Source organism: Nerophis ophidion, linkage group LG22 (assembly GCF_033978795.1).
Source record: "Nerophis ophidion isolate RoL-2023_Sa linkage group LG22, RoL_Noph_v1.0, whole genome shotgun sequence".
Taxonomy (NCBI): Eukaryota; Metazoa; Chordata; class Actinopteri; order Syngnathiformes; family Syngnathidae; genus Nerophis; species Nerophis ophidion.
In genome coordinates this window covers 4,644,573-4,664,172 of record NC_084632.1, presented here as the reverse complement: position 1 = coordinate 4,664,172, position 19,600 = coordinate 4,644,573, and positions in this window count along the sequence as shown.

Below are 19,600 nucleotides of genomic sequence, written 5' to 3'. Positions count from 1 at the left end.
CAACATGTGTGTAACATGTATGCAACATGTGTGTAACATGTATGCAACATGTGTGTAACATGTATGCAACATGTGTGTAACATGTATGCAACATGTGTGTAACATGTATGCAACATGTGTGTAACATGTATGCAACATGTGTGTAACATGTATGCGACGTGTGTAACATGTATGCGACATGTGTGCAACATGTATGCGACATGTGTGTAACATGTATGCGACATGTGTGTAACATGTATGCGACATGTGTGTAACATGTATGCGACATGTGTGTAACATGTATGCGACATGTGTGTAACATGTATGCGACATGTGTGTAACATGTATGCGACATGTGTGTAACATGTATGCGACATGTGCGTAACATGTATGCGACATGTGCGTAACGTGTGCAACATGTGCGTAACATGTGTGCAACATGTATGCAACATGTGTGTAACATGTATGCAACATGTGTGTAACATGTATGCAACATGTGCGTAACATGTATGCAACATGTGCGTAACATGTATGCAACATGTGCGTAACATGTATGCAACATGTGCGCAACATGTATGCAACATGTGCGTAACATGTATGTAACATGTATGTGCATGTGACTCATGTTTCACATTAACAATCCTCTACGCCATCACACTAACAAGGGCTAACGTTAGTGACGCCAGCTAATGAACTTTTTTCAGATATATATAGAATATGTATATAATTTGATACAGTATAGTGGTATATTCAGAATGTGTATATAATATGATACAGTAGAGGTACATACAGAATATGTATATAATATAATACAGTGGAATATACAGGATATGTATGTAATGAGATACAGTACAGTGGTGTATACAGAATATGTATATAATATGATACAGTAGAGATATATTCAGAATGTGTACAAACCCCGTTTCCATATGAGTTGGGAAATTGTGTTAGATGTAAATATAAACGGAATACAATGATTTGAATATGATACAGTAGAGGTATATACAGAATATGAATATATGATACAGTAGAGCAGTGGTTCTCAAATGGGGTTACGCGTACTTGAAGGTATGCCAAGGGTTACTTGAGGTTTTTTTAAAAATATTCTAAAAATAGCAACAATTCAAAAATCCTTTATAAATATATTTATTGAATAATACTTCAACGCAATATGAATGTGAGTTCATAAACTGTGAAAAAAAACAACAACAATGTAATATTCAGTCTTGACAGCTAGATTTTTTGTGGACATGTTCCATAAATATTGATGTTAAAGATTTTTTTTTTGTGAAGAAATTAATTAAAGATTGAAGTACATGAATCCAGATGGATCTCTATTACAATCCCCAAAGTTTAAGTTGATGATTACTTCTATGTGGAGAAATATTTATTTATAATTGAATCACTTGTTTATTTTTCCACAAGTTTTTTGTTAGTTTTATATCTTTTTTCCCAAATAGTTGAAGAAAGACCACTACAAATGAGCAATATTTCGCACTGTTATACAATTTAATAAATCATAAACTGATGACATAGTGCTGTATTTTACTTCTTTATCTCTTTTTTTCAACCAAAAACACTTTGCTCTGATTAGGGGGTACTTGAATTAAAAACATGTTCACAGGGGGTACATCACTGAAAAAAGGCTGAGAACCACTGCAGTAGATGTATAAACAGAATATGAATATAATATGATACAGTACGGTGGTATGTACAGAATATTTATATAATATGACACAGTAAAGTGGTATATACAGAATATGTATATAATATGATACAGTGCAGTGGTGTATACATATGTATATAATATGATACAGTAGAGATGTAAACATAATATGTATATAATATGATACAGTACGGTGGTATGTACAGAATATTTATATAATATGACACAGTAAAGTGGTATAAACAGAATATGAATATAATATGATACAGTACGGTGGTATGTACAGAATATTTATATGATATGACACAGTATAGTGGTATATACAGAATATGTATATAATAGGATACAGTGCAGTGGTGTATACATATGTATATAATATGATACAGTAGAGATATAAACAGAATATGTATATAATATGATACAGTACGGTGGTATGTACAGAATATTTATATAATATGACACAGTAAAGTGGTATAAACAGAATATGAATATAATATGATACAGTACGGTGGTATGTACAGAATATTTATATAATATGACACAGTAAAGTGGTATATACAGAATATGTATATAATATGATACAGTGCAGTGGTGTATACATATGTCTATAATATGATACAGTAGAGATGTAAACAGAATATGTATATAATATGATACACTACGGTGGTATGTACAGAATATTTATATAATATGACACAGTAAAGTGGTATAAACAGAATATGAATATAATATGATACAGTACGGTGGTATGTACAGAATATTTATATGATATGACACAGTATAGTGGTATATAGAGAATATGTATATAATAGGATACAGTGCAGTGGTGTATACATATGTATATAATATGATACAGTAGAGATATAAACAGAATATGTATATAATATGATACAGTACGGTGGTATGTACAGAATATTTATATAATATGACACAGTAAAGTGGTATAAACAGAATATGAATATAATATGATACAGTACGGTGGTATGTACAGAATATTGATATAATATGACACAGTAAAGTGGTATATACAGAATATGTATATAATATGATACAGTGCAGTGGTGTATACATATGTATATAATATGATACAGTAGAGATGTAAACAGAATATGTATACAATATGATACAGTACGGTGGTATGTACAGAATATTTATATAATATGACACAGTAAAGTGGTATAAACAGAATATGAATATAATATGATACAGTACGGTGGTATGTACAGAATATTTATATAATATGACACAGTAAAGTGGTATATACAGAATATGTATATAATATGATACAGTGCAGTGGTGTATACATACAGTATACATACAGTAGAGATGTAAACAGAATATGTATATAATATGATAGAGTAGAGATGTATACAGATTATGTATATATGATACATTAGAGATGTATACAGAATATGTATATATGATACAGTAGAGGTATATACAGAATTTGCATATGATACAGTACAGTGGTATATACATATGTATATAATACAGTACAGTGGTGTATATATATATATATATATATATATATATATATATATATATTATCAAACAGTACAGTGGTATGTACAGAATATGTATATAATATAATACAGTACAGTGGTATGTACATAATATGATACTGTACAGTGATATGTACAGGATATGTATATAATATGATACAGCTGTATGTACAGAATATGTGTATAATATGATACAGTGGTAAATACAAAATATTTATATAATATGATACAGTGGGATATACAGACTATGTATATAATATGATTCAGTGGTATATACATGTAGTGTATGTAATATTATACAGTGGTATATACATGTAATGTATATCATATGATACAGTACAGTGGTATATACAGAATATGTATACAATATGATTCAGTATAACGCTTATATTCAGTCTATTTAGTCACACATTTTTTAATGTAAAACTCAAATGTCCACTGTAGTGGACACTTCAATGTTGATGTAGTCCAACACATTTGGGCGGGTAATGTGGAACCCAAATGTCCACTGTAGTGGACGTTGTTTGTCTTGAGGCGAGCAGGTCCACAGCAGGACAAGTTCTCACATTCCAGCAGTGGAAGTTGTTCCAGTCAGGGAGGATGATGATGAGTGAGTGAGTGTGAAGAAGGAGTCCAGAGTCCAGCATGACTCCATGAGGACTCTGGAGCTGCCAATGAGGCAGCAGTGATTGCTGCCTCAGACTTCATCGCCACACTTTCCTCCGCGTCGTCCTCAGATATTATTTATCGGCGCTGATGAGAAAATTGGCTCTCGAATGAATCACATAATGAGGCGGCCTCTTGGGAACAATCTGTCCAACGTCCACTCGTCACGTTTGAAGAGCCTCGCCGTGATTCACGCTTGAGTCACGGTTTGTGGAGCCGATTAGTCCACTTCATCCTCGTCTTCATCATCATTCTTCACATCATCATCATCATCCATCACCCCAGACTTTACTTAAAGTCTTTGTCCTCACACAGGTCCCGCCGTCGTGGAACTACGTCTTGCCAAGGAAGTGCCTTCAGATCCACACCGCTTACTCTACATACATCTATATACATACATACATACATCTATATACATAAATACATACATCTACATACATAAATACATACATCTATATACATAAATACATACATCTATATACATAAATACATACATCTATATACATAAATACATACATCTATATACATAAATACATACATCTATATACATGCATCTACATCTATACATCTATATCTATACATACATCTATATGTGTACATACAGATATACATACACTTATATGTGTACATGCAGATATACATACATCTATATGTATACATACATATATACATACACCTATAGGTGTACTTGCAGATATACATACATATATATGTGTACATGCAGGTATAGATATTTCTGTACATCTATTGTATGTCTACACACAGATATACATACATATATATGTATATATATATATATATATATCCATCCATCCATTTTCTACCGCTTATTCCCTTTCTATATATATATATATATATATATATACATACACATATATACAGTATATATATACATCTATATGTGTACATACAGGTATACTTACAGTACATATATATGTAGACATACATATATATACATATGTGTACATGTAGATACACATCTATATGTGTACATACATATATACATACACGTATAAGTGTACATGTAGAAATACATACAATGCGTACATGCAGATATACATACACCTATTAGTGTACATGCAGATATACATACATCTATATGTATACATACAGATATGTGTATATGCATATATATATATATACACTTATAAGTGTACATGCAGATATACATACATCTATAAATGTACATGCAGATATACATACATCTATATGTATACATACATATATACATACACCTATAGGTGTACTTGCAGATATACATACATATATATGTGTACATGCAGGTATAGATATTTCTGTACATCTACTGTATGTCTACATACAGATATACATACATTTATATGTGTACATGCAGATATACATATATATATATATATACATCTATATGTGTACATACATATATACATACAGTACATATATATGTAGACATACATATATATACACATGTGTACATGTAAATATACATCTATATGTGTACATACATATATACATACACTTATAAGTGTACATGCAGATATACATACAATGTGTACATGCAGATATACATCCATATGTATAGATGTATGTACACATATGTGTACATACATCTATATGTATACATACACCTATATGTGTACATGCAGATATACATCTATATGTATACATACATCCATAAGTGTACATGCAGATATACATACATATATATGTGTATGTACATATATATATGTATGTGCATACATATATATATATATATGTATGTATATATATATGTATGTATATATTTATATATATATATATATGTATGTACATACACGCACAAACATGAATAAGTTCTATTTTTGTTGCACATTGTTGCTTATCTTCATAAAGAACATGACATATTTCTTGAGAGGCGACTCACTCTACGTAATATTTGCAGACTGGACTTATTTGGCTCGGAATGATTTCACCCGCCGAAACGTCTCCATGCTTGTTTTGATTTGGCACTTGAGTGACGGGATGAGCAGGAGCGCCACACCACTCCACGATAAAGACCATTTGAAGCAGAGCCGACGTCGACATGATTGCCAATAAAAGGCGGGACGTCAGACGATGGAATGAAATGCTGCGGAATGTCGGAGAACTAGCATGTTATTAAATCTTATTCAATATTCTTGGAAATGTGCAACTTCCTGCTCCAACAAATCCACAAACATTCTCTTTCATTCTGTTTGGAAATACCAAAAATGACCGTATATTCCAGACTAAATAAGCCACACCCACTAAATTTTGGACAAAAAAACTAATGTTTCCATGTATTAGTCGCACCGGACTATAAGTGACGGATAAAAATGTTGTGAAATGAGGTATTTACACATAAATATTCTGTAAATGTGTATTTACATACCTTTTTATTGTTGCCTAACGGTGTCTGTAACAAGGCAGTAAAACGGCTGATCCGACAAAACAAACGTCAGACTCAATAACTCCACGGTGACGTTTTGGTGAAACCATCCAAAATGTCATTTTAAGTTAGTAACTGACAGTTTGTGTTTTAGTTTTTCCTCTGAGTGTTTAGTATTTCCTGTCCTTAGTCCCTGTCAGCACTCTTATTTTGGTTCAGCTTCCTGCTTGTCTCCCTGAGTGCTTTGTTTCCTCTCAGCTGCAGTTGATTGGCACCCGGCCACACCTGGTGTCAATCAGCCCGCTCCTATTTGTACCTGCTTTGTCTTCCAGTCAGTGCTGGATTATTGATTTGTCAATGTCATGTATTGCATGTCGCTCCTATCGTGTCGGGGCAGTGTAGCGGTAAGCTATAATTTGTTAGATGTTTGTAGCTAACTGTTTTTTGTTCCCTGCTTCCTATTTTGTCTTTTTACCACATGTAACGACTTCTGTTCCCTGTTTTGTTTATGCTAGCTTCCATGCTAAGCTCCGTTTGTTTGTGATTCGCCTAGTACGCACTTTTTGTTGTACTCCTTTTCTTTGTTCTTGTTTAGTTTTAATCTAATCATGTTTTATTATTCAATGCCTGCCTCCATCTCTGCATCTTGGGGTTCGTCAGCAACAAATTTTGAGAGTAACACTAACACAGACACTCGTAAATGTGTTAGCATTTTAGCTAAGGCTAACGGCGCTAGTTTGATTACATTACGATAGCACGTACGAATATATGCTCACACACGTACACATTGGAAGGTTTCGTGAGTAAGAATAGTTTTAGTTATATTGTAAAACTTGCTAATGTTGCTTGGAGTGATGAATGAAAAATCTTAACAAATAAAGTTAGAGGTGTAAGAAAAACATTTTTTTCCTGAATAATCGCGATTATTTGTAACCATTCTTAATCGCTTCAAAAAATAAAACAAAAATTTAAAAAATTCAATATGTCCTGAAAGAGGAATTGATTCGGAATTGAATCGAATTGAATCGTGCGGCGCCCAAAAGATTCATAGCCTTAAGTAGAAACGTTATGGACGGTTTTGCGTTAGTGGGCGGAGCCTAGCTGGCGACCATCAAAGTGACATCAGTGTACTTTAAGACGATCACATGTACTGCTTTTATATTTCCTGTATTTTATATTATTACTTTAAACTGTTTTATATATATATGTTTTTTTTTTAATCCTGTAAAGCGTCTTTGAGTGCTAAGAAAAGCGCTATAGCAAATAAAATGTATTATTATTATGTCCAAACTGACAGAAATATTTTAGGGTTGGAGTCTGATCACGGCGAGGAGTTGATATCGACACCGATATCGTCCCCCTGGTGGCGGAAAACGAAAACGGTCATAACTTCCTTTCATGGTCGAGCATTGGAAATATTATTTTTTATTTCATACGACAAATTAAATCATCAGTCAGCTAAAAACCTCCGAGTTGAAATCGTCGGAGAAAAGTATGGTGTGGTATCATGGTATCATGATATCATGCGATCATCTGACTGCAGTCCTGGCTGCTCAGTGCAAAACGAGTCAAACGTCAACAAGTGGGTGTTGCTGATAAAAGAAGAGGAAAAGACGGAGGACAGGACGTCGTCGAAGTGAACGGTGAGTACGAACTTTGTTGATGACGTCTTCTATTTTACGGCGGCTAACTTCTTTTTACACTTGCATGTTTGGACCGCTGCAGACGACTACTTCTCCACGCACCTGACAGGAAGTAACATCAAGGGTGAGTCATGTTCTTACCATCTTTGGCAACGATACTCGCCCTGTATCTACTTGGTATCGCATCCACTTCTGACCAGGGATGTGTATCGTTCATTTTTAGGGGGGGGGGGGGTGTCCTTTTTTTTTCTTATTCTTCTTTGTCATGACAAAGGGATTTTTTTGTGGTTGATGCACTATTTGTAAGTGTATATTGTGTTTTTTATGTTGATATAATAAAAAAGATATATATATATATATATTTTTTTTTTTTTTTTTTTTATAAAAAATTATTCTGCGGCCCGGTGGTTGGGGACCACTGCTATATATTACATTTTGCACTATATTAATTTATATTTTGTGTTGTCAACTTTGTACTTTTTTATTATTATTTTTTTTTATGTCATTACCTGAAATAAATAAATAAATAAATGAAAAAAAAAAAAAGGAAAAATAGCCGTACCAATTTTCGGTACTTTGGTGTATGTTATTAAATGTTAATTGTTTGATAATAAAGTAGTCTTTTTTTTTTTAATGCCACATTTAAAATTAAGCTGATGACGATAACTTTGTTCTCCAGCTGTTTTGGAAATTCTATTATAATATATAAAATTATGTATATATATATATATATATATATATATATATATATATATATATATATATATATATACACCTTATTTTTTATATTATAAAAAATAAGATGTATATATATGTATGTATATATGTGTGTATATATATATATATATATGTGTATATATATATATATATACATATATATATACATACATACATACATACATATATATATATATACCTATATATACATACAGTAAATATATACATATATTATGTGTATACATATATATATACACACACATTAATATACATACATAAATGTAAATAATTATATATATATATATATATATAGAATATACTTTTTAATATTTGTATATTTAATTATCATTTACAATATACATAAAATACATTTATAAATTTTAATTACCATTTTTGCACAAACTTCTTTATAACATTTTTTAATATTATGTTACCATATACATATATATATATATATATCCATCCACCCATTTTCTACCGCTTATTCCCTTTTGGGGTCACGGGGGGCGCTGGCGCCTATCTCAGCTACAATCGGGCGGAAGGCGGGGTACACCCTGGACAAGTCGCTACCTCATTGGAGGGCCAACACAAACAACATTCACACACTAGGGACCATTTAGTGTTGCCAATCAACCTATCCCCAGGTGCATGTCTTTGGAAGTGGGAGGAAGCCGGAGTAAATAAATAAATGGGTTGGACTTGTATAGCGCTTTTCTACCTTCAAGGTACTCAAAGCGCTTTGACACTACTTCCACATTTACCCATTCACACACACATTCACACACTGATGGAGGGAGCTGCCATGCAAGGCGCCAACCAGCACCCATCAGGAGCAAGGGTGAAGTGTCTTGCTCAGGACACAACGGACGTGACGAGGTTGGTACTAGGTGGGATTTGAACCAAGGACCCTCGGGTTGCGCACGGCCACTCTCCCACTGCGCCACGCCGTCCCTTATTAACGTTGGAACACATGCCAATACGGCCTTTTTAGTTTACTAAATTGCAATTTTACATTTCCCGCGAGTTTCTTGTTTAAAACGTCGCGGAATGATGACACGTACGCGTGATGCCACTGACTGTCAGGAAATATTAGCTCAGCACCATACACGGCTAAAAGTCGTCTGCTTTAATGGCATAAATACACAGTATCTTGGACATCTGTGTTGCTGAATCTTTTGCAATTTGTTCATTTAATAAGGGAGACTATAAAGAATAATGCTGTTGGTGGAAAGCGGTGAATTGCAGCTGTCTTTAGCACCGAGACACAGCCGGTATTTCTTTGTTTGTTGTGAAGCAGAGCGGTCAAGCGGACATGTTTTCTCTACGTCAACCAGCATGTTTTTGGATGGGGAAATTGTGAAATATATCTTACCGGTGAAATCATTGGATTATTCGTCGTCCTGCAGCAGCTGTCAAAAAAGGCAGCTGTGAGCTTGGCTCCTTGGCTTCTCTCTGAGACAATGGGTGTTAACCACAGCCATCCGACCTCGAGGTATGGCTTTACAATCTTTAAAATCTCACTTAAACACTATTAAAACAATAAGCAGATAAGGGATCTTCCAGAATTATCCTAGTAAATGTGTCTAACTACATCTGAAACGCTCACACTGGCGCCACCTTTTTTTCTAGTCGTTCACCATCAATATCCTAATTCACGAATCTTTCATCCTCGCTCAAATTAATGGGGAAATTGTCGCTTTCTCGGAGGGAACCCACACAGTCACGGGGAGAACATGCAAACTCCACACAGAAAGATCCCGAGCCTGGATTTGAACCCAGGACTGCAGGAACTTCGTATTGTGAGGCAGACGCACTAACCCCTCTGCCACCGTGAAGCCATATATATATATATATATATATATATATATATATATATATATATATATATATATATATATATATATATATATATATATATATATATATATATATATATATATATATATATATATATATATATATATATATATATATATATATATATATATATATATATATATAAAATTGAATCTTGAAATTTGTGCAAAAATGTTTTTACTCATCAAAAATCCTGCAGAAAATGTTTTTTTATGGTCAAAAAAATAAGCAAAGCAAGAGTTCTGATATAAAAAGTGAAAGTCTCCCTGAGCCGAGGTCGTGCCAGCAACATCATGTTAAGAAGTGACTTTGTCCTTCATCCTGTCATCCATCTTGTGCCCAGAGAAGACGTGTGGAGGATCAGAGCAGACGTGTGGAGGATCATCTCCACTTTCACAAGGTGTGAGCGGCCATCAAAGTGCTCTGATCCCGTCTGAAGCCTGCTGGACCACAAGAGCCGCCATAAAGGGATTAGGCCAGTAAAAATAGGTGTGACTCCTGGTGGGGACGCACTCGGGATCCCCTTCCCTCCCCGGGTGTCCCCTGGACACCTGAGCAGGATATCACTTATCTGGAGACGAACGGCGCGGATTAGGAGAGGAGACAGAAGACGCCAGTGGGAGGACTTTAACACAATTACACACCACACCACAAACATTCAATCCTCCTTGGAAGTCATCACTTCCTCCCTTCCTGTCGTCTGCAACAACTTTTAAACATCCTCCTGAAATAAAGACGGACTTTCAATACTCGCACACAAACAGGTGAAAATGCAGGAAAAAAAATACAAACCCCGTTTCCATATGAGTTGGGAAATTGTGTTAGATGTAAATATAAACAGAATACAATGATTTGCAAATCCTTTTCAACCCATATTCAGTTGAATATGCTACAAAGACAACATATTTGATGTTCAAACTCATAAAATTTTTGTTTTTTTGCAAATAATAATTAACTTAGAATTTCATGGCTGCAACACGTGCCAAAGTAGTTGGGAAAGGGCATGTTCACCACTGTGTTACATCACCTTTTCTTTTAACAACACTCAATAAACGTTTGGGAACTGAGGAAAATAATTGTTGAAGCTTTGAAAGTGGAATTATTTCCCATTCTTGTTTTATGTAGAGCTTCAGTCCTTCAACAGTCCGGGGTCTCCGCTGTCGTATTTTACGCTTCATAATGTGCCACACATTTTCCATGGGAGACAGGTCTGGACTGCAGGCGGGCCAGGAAAGTACCCACACTCGTTTTTTATGAAGCCATGCTGTTGTAACACTTGACTTGGCATTGTCTTGCTGAAATAAGCAGGGGCGTCCATGAAAAAGACGGCGCTTAGATGGCAGCATATGTTGCTCTAAAACCTGTATGTACCTTTCAGCATTAATGGTGCCTTCACAGATGTGTAAGTTACCCATGCCTTGGGCACTAATACACCCCCATACCATCACAGATGCTGGCTTTTCAACTTTGCGCCGATAACAGTCCGATGGTTCGCTTCCCCTTTGGTCCGGATGACACAATGTCGAATATTTCCAAAAACAATTTGAAATGTGGACTCGTCAGACCACAGAACACTTTTCCACTTTGCATCAGTCCATCTTAGATGATCTCGGGCCCAGAGAAGCCGGCGGCGTTTCTGGATGTTGTTGATAAATGGCTTTCGCTTTGCATAGTAGAGCTTTAACTTGCACTTACAGATGTAGCGACAAACTGTATTTAGTGACAGTGGTTTTCTGAAGTGTTCCTGAGCCCATGTGGTGATATCCTTTAGAGATTGATGTCGGTTTTTGATACAGTGCCGTCTGAGTGATGGAAGGTCACGGTCATTCAACGTTGGTTTCCGGCCATGCCGCTTACGTGGAGTGATTTCTCCAGATTCTCTGAACCTTTTGATGATATTATGGAGCGTAGATGTTGAAATCCCTAAATTTCTTGCAATTGCACTTTGAGAAACGTTGTCCTTAAACTGTTTGACTATTTGCTCACGCAGTTGTGGACAAAGGGGTGTACCTCGCCCCATCCTTTCTTGTGAAAGACTGAGCATTTTTTGGGAAGCTGTTTTTATAGCCAATCATGGCACCCACCTGTTCCCAATTAGCCTGCACACCTGTGGGATGTTCCACATAAGTGTTTGATGAGCATTCCTCAACTTTATCAGTATTTATTGCCACCTTTCCCAACTTCTTTGTCACGTGTTGCTGGCATCAAATTCTAAAGTTAATGATTATTTGCACAAAAAAATGTTTTAATCAGTTTGAACATCAAATATGTTGTCTTTGTAGCATATTCAACTGAATATGGGTTGAAAAGGATTTGCAAATCATTGTATTCTGTTTATATTTACATCTAACACAATTTCCCAACTCATATGGAAACGGGGTTTGTATATACTTAAAGTTAGCAATTATGAAATACCAAAATATAAACGTCTAAATACCTTGTAAATTAGCTTTAAAAAAAAAAGAAGCTTACATGCTAATGTTGGCACGCTAAAATGTTACCTTGAACATGCGTTAAGTACCAAAATATATTACTCGAAGGTGTGTACCTGAAAAATTAGTTTAGATTGCTAGCCTGCTAACGTTAGCATGCATCAAGTACCAACATATGACTAAATTTACTAAATTTTGCCACCTGCATTAATAAAATACCAAAATATAAACTGCAAAATTAGTTTTTTTTTTTAAGATAGCATGCTACCAGTACTATGCTAACATGCTAAAAATATATATACTTACAGTAAGCAACTAAGGATATACCAAAATATAAACGTCTAAATACCTTGTATATTAGCTTAAAAAAAAGCTTACATGCTAATGTTGGCATGCTAAAATGTTACCTTGAACATGCGTTAAGTACCAAAATATATTACTTGGACGTGTGTACCTGAAAAATTAATTTAGAATGCTATCCTGCTAACGTTAGCATGCATCAAGTACCAACATATGACTAAATTTACTAAATTTTGTACTTACTTACTGTACAAATTTGCAAAAAAAAAAAAATAATAATAAGCTAGCATGCTAACAGTTATCATTCGTCAAGTAACAAAATAATTGACCGCCTCCTGAATTAATGAAATACCAAAATATAAACTGCTAAATTAATTGTTTTTTTAAATCTGGGATGCTAATGTGCTAAAAATATATGCATACAGTTAGCAGTAATGAAATACCGAAATATAAACGTCTAAATACATTGTAAAAGAGCTTAAAAAAATAAAGTTGGCATGCTAAAATGTTACCTTGAACTTGCGTCATGTACCAAAATATATTACTCGGAGGTGTGTACCTGAAAAATTAGTTTAGAATGCTAGCCTGCTAACGTTAGCATGCATCAAGTACCAACATATGACTAAATTGTATACTTACTGTAGAAAATTTTGTAAAAATGCTAGCATACTAACAATTACCATTCGTCAAGTAATAAAATATTTGCATTAATGAAATACCAAAATATAAACTGATAAATTATTATTATTTTAAGCTGGCATGCAAACAGTAAGATGCTAACATGCTAGAAAATATATGCTTACAGTTAACAATTGTGAAATACAAAAATATAAACAGATAAATACCTTGTAAATTAGATTTAAAAAAAACATGTTAATGTTAGCATTCTAAAATGTTAACTGGATCATGCGTCAAGTACCAAAATATATTATTCTGAGCTGTGTACTATAAAATTAGTTTTAAATGCTCGCTTGCTAACGTTTGCATGCATCAAGTACCAACATATGACTAAATTTACTAAATTGTGTACCAACTGTACAAATTAGGACCAAAATTATTTTTTTTAAAGTTAGCATGCTAACAAGTAACAAAATAATTGACCGCCTCCTGCATTAATGAAATACTAAAATATAAACTGCAAAATTATTTATTTTTTTTTAAACTGGCATGCTGTGTTAAAAATATATGCTTACAGTTAGCAGCAATGAAATACCAAAATATAAACGTCTAAATACCTTGTAAAATACCTTTAAAAAAAGCTTACATGCTAATGTTCGCATGCTAAAATGTTTTTGCTAAAAAAAAAAGTTAGCATGCTAACAATTATCATTCGTCAAGTAACAAAATATTTGACCGACACCTGCATTAATAAAATACCAAACTATAAACTGCTAAATTATTATTTTTTTAAAGTTGGCATGCTAACGTGCTAAAAATATATGCTTACAGTTAGCAGTAATGAAATACCAAAATATAAATGTCTAAATACCTTGTGAAATAGCTTTAAAAAAAAAAAGTTTGCATGCTAAAATGTTACCTGGAACATGCGTCAAGTACCAAAATATATTACTCGGAGGTGTGTGCCTGGAAAAATTAGTTTAGAATGCTAGCCTGCTAACGTTAGCATGCCACCATATGACTAAAATGTATATATTAGCTGCTCAATTAGCTAAAAATAAATGAAAAAGCTAGCATGCCAACGCCAACACATCAGATTATGACGAGCATGTGACCTAAAAGCTAAACATGCTTCCTCCTGACGTCGACTTCACTCCCAGAAAATGGTGAAAAAGACGCTAATCCAATTTCCCGCCACCCGGGGGCCTTTCAAGCGTCATTTGTAGCAAACTCACGGCGGCTTAGATGCTGTCAAACCATCGCAGCGTCGATACCTTGATAATCGTTTTTAATCATTTATGTTTCACAACCTGACTGGCGAGTAATATTTCATCATTTTTACGAGCAAAACTATTTGTGGAAAGAGCAGTTGTTGTTTTTGTTGTTGTGTCTTTGATCCCGCAGCTGGGGGTGTTGGCACAGCGTCGCCTTACCGCCCCCTCAACTCTGCTCTTTCCTCGCAGAAACGCCACCTTTGCCCAAATCTTTCTTTGTATTCCGTCCAACACCGACATGTCGACAAGAAGATCAAACAGACACCCCGCTGGGCCCCGGCATTGATCTTTAACCTTAGCATGCTAACGCTTAGCATGTGTGCGGTACCGAGTTTATTGACTGCAAGGTGTACTTCTGCGAAAATGACCCCAAAAAAAAAAAGTTAGCATGCTAACATTAGCATGCTAACAGTTAGCGTATGCCAAGTATGAAGTTGTATGACTCTGCGGTTAAAATGAGATAAAAGCATTAGAATGTGTGAGGTGCCGAGTTTAATGACTGCAAGGTGTACTTCTGCGAAAATGGCCCAAAAAAAAAAAAATTGGTATGCTAACATTAGCATGCAAACAGTTATCGTGTGTCAAGTATGAAGTTGTATGACTCCGCGGTCAACATTTGCAAAATTAGCTAAAAGCTTTAGAATGTGTGAGGTGCCGAGTTTAATGACTGCAAGGTGTACTTCTGCGAAAATGGCCCAAAAAAAAAAAATTTAGGATGCTAACATTAGCATGCAAACAGTTATCGTGTGTCAAGTATGAAGTTGTATGACTCCGCGGTCAACATTTGCAAAATTAGCTAAAAGCTTTAGAATGTGTGAGGTACCAAGTTAAATGACTGCAAGGTGTATTTATATGAAAATGGCAAAAAAAAATAAAAAATTTAGGATGCTAACAGTTAGCGTATGTCAAGTATAAAGTTGTATGACTCTGCGGTTAAAATTAGCTAAAAGCATTAGAATGTGTGAGGTACCGAGTTTAATGACTGCATGGTGTACTTCTGCGAAAATGGCCACAAAAAAACACATTTAGCAAAGTTAGCATTAGCATGCTAACTTTTTTTTCTCGCCATTTTTCATATTACACCTTGCAGTCATAAAACTTAGTGTGTCATGTATGAAGTTGTATGACGCTGCAGTCAACAGTTGAAAATTTTGCTAAAAGCATTAGCAAGCCAACAGTTAGCATCTGTGAGGCACTGAAATTTAATGACTGCAAGGTGTACCTCTACAAAAATGGCAAAACAAAAAAAAATTAGCATGCTAACAGTTAGCGTATGTCAAATATGAAGTTGTATAACTCTGCGGTTAAAATGAGCTAAAAGCATTAGAATGTGTGAGGTACCGAGTTTAATGACTGCAAGGTGTACTTTTGCGAAAATGGCCAAAAAAAAAACACATTTAGCAAAGTTAGCGTTAGCATGCTAACTTTTTTTCTCGACATTTTTCATAGAAGTACACCTTGCAGTCATAAAACTTAGTGGGTCATGTATGAAGTTGTATGATGCTGCAGTCAACAGTTGAAAATTTTGCTAAAACCTTTAGCATGCCAACTGTTAGCATGTGTGAGGCACCGAGTTTAATGACTGCAAGGTGTACCTCTACAAAAATGGCAAAAAAAAAAAAAAAAAAAAGTTAGCATGCTAACAGTTAGCGTGTGTCAAGTATGAAGTTATATGACTGCGGTTAGCGGTTGCAAAATTTGTTGAAAGCATTTGCATGCTAACAGTTAGCATGTGTGAGGTACCAATTTTAATGAGTGCAAGGTATACATCTACAAAAATGGCTAAAAATTAAAAAAAAAGTTAGCATGCTAACAGTTAGCGTGAGTCAAGTATGAAGTTGCATGACTGCAGTTAGCGGTTGCAAAATTTGTTGAAAGCATTTGCATGCTAACAGTTAGCATGTGTAAGGTACCAATTTAAATGAGTGCAAGGTGTACATCTACGAAAAGGGCTAAAAAAAGTTAGCTTATGTCAAGTAGGAAGTTGTATGCCTGCGATAAACAGATCCAAAAAACACTAACTTATTTATCATTAACTGTTTTTAGGTTGAAGTTGTGTGCTTAGCTGTTGTGTAGCTGCCCGCTCTAAGTAGCCGAGCATGTTTACATTTACCGTGTCAGGTGACAGAAAAGGTCATTTTGTTGACATAATTTCTTTATTATGTTGCAATAAGTTAACAAGCAATACGATCAAAGCATTTTTATTGGTACTCTGAGACAAAAGTACAAATGAAGACAAGTACGCAGAAATATTTGTACAGTATTCCACTTTTTATGAAGTAAGGACACTTAAGTGGCGAACACGTTTCAGTCGTCACCATGGACCGTTGACACAAGCGGGTTCCATGAAAAAAAAATAAAAAATAAAAAAAAAAATATATATATGTATGTGTGTGTATATGTATACATGTATACATTTATATATACATATATACTTATACATATATATGTATATATACACATATTTATTCATATATATGTATGTATATTTACATATGTGTATATATACGTGTGTGTGTGTATATATACATATACGTACATATATATATATATATATACATACATACATTTATACATATATACATACATATATATGTATATAAATATACATATGTATGTATATATACATATACGTAAATATATTTATACATATATACATATATGTATTAATGAATGTATGTATGTATACATACATTCATACATATATACATACATATATATGTATGTATATATGTATAAATATATGTATGTATGTATATATATTCATACATATATATGTATGTGTGTATATATATACGTATAAATATATGTATATATATATGTATATACATGTATGTATAAATATATGTATGTATATATATATATACATATAAATATATGTATATATATATATATATATGTATATACATGTATAAATGTATGTATATATATATTCATACATATATACATACATATGTATGTGTATATATGTGTATATATATGTACATATATATATGTATGTATATATATGTATATATATATATGTATGTATGTATGTATATATATACATGTATATATATATATATATATATATATATATATATAAATATAATGTCAGTAAAATATCATGTACGCAGTAAAAGGCCACAATGGTAAATAAAACACTTTGACAACAAGACATTTATAAAAAAAATAACAACAACGCTAATGCTAACATAATGTTCTGTACTTCATGACATGAATCATAAACAACAGCCACTAATTATTACTAATTAATTGATATAAATATTATTCATTAATATTATTATGATGATTCATGTATTTTTGTGTCAAATGAAAACATAAAAATTCTACATTCATCACCAATGTGAAGCAGGGATGGGGTACCTTCCACTTTTGAATTCCTGGTACCGATACCAGTACTACATGGTACCACTTTTCTGTACTTTTGTGTGTGTAAATAATTGTTCATTTGTCCACTAATTAAATGTCCACTGAGTCATATTTGCAGCTGTGCATTCATTTCACTTTGTTCTGGGTGTGCTGCTCTAGTCAGGAAGTTGTCTTTGCCATCACGGGTCTGTTGAGTCCTACAAGGTGTTTGTACTGTAAGTCGGTGATTTTTAAGCTGTGGTACGCTGAATAACCACTTAATTAGACACAGTGTTACTATTCAAATTGTGTGTGTGTGTATATATATATATATATATATATAAATATATATATTAGTGTTGTCCTGATACAAATATTTTGGTACCGGTACCAAAATGTATTTCGGTACTTTATTTTAACAACAAATCTTAGGGTACATTACATATATCTTAGGGTACATTAAATATGTTAATTATTGCAATTTAGTCCTTAAATAAAATAGTGAACTTACTAGACAACTTGTCTTTTAGTAGTAAGTAAACAATCATTTATCATTCTATTATTTCGTCAACATTATGGGGGACAAACTGTAAAAATGGAATATTAACCTACTTGTTCATTTACTGTTAATATCTGCTTATTTTCTGTTCCAACATGTTCTGTCGACACTTCTGTTCAAATGTAATAATCACTTATTCTTCTCTTCTTTGATACTTGACATTAGTTTTGGATGATACCACACATTTGGGTATCGATCCGATACCAAGTAGTTACAGGATCATACATGTGTCCAGGGACGCATTTCCTGACTTTATAAACATAATATACATTTCTGAAAAACGAAAGAAGATTTAGTGATTCTATATAATATCGACATAATCACGGTAGTATCGACTAGAACCGCTACTGTACTTGGTATCATCACAGTGGATGTCAGGTGTAAATCCACCAATGGCGTTTGTTTATATTATAGCGTCCCGGAAGAGTTGGTGCTGCAGGGAATTCTGGGAAACAAGTTCTGTAGTGTTTATGTTGTGTTGCGGTGCAAATATTCTCCCAAAACGTGTTTGTTGTTGTTGTTTAGTGTGGTTTCACTATGTGGCACATGTTGATGACAATGTTGTTTGGTGTGGTTTCACTATATGGCACATATTTATGACAGTGGTCCTTAGTGTGGTTTCACTATATACTATATGTATATGTGTATATATATATATATATATATATATATAT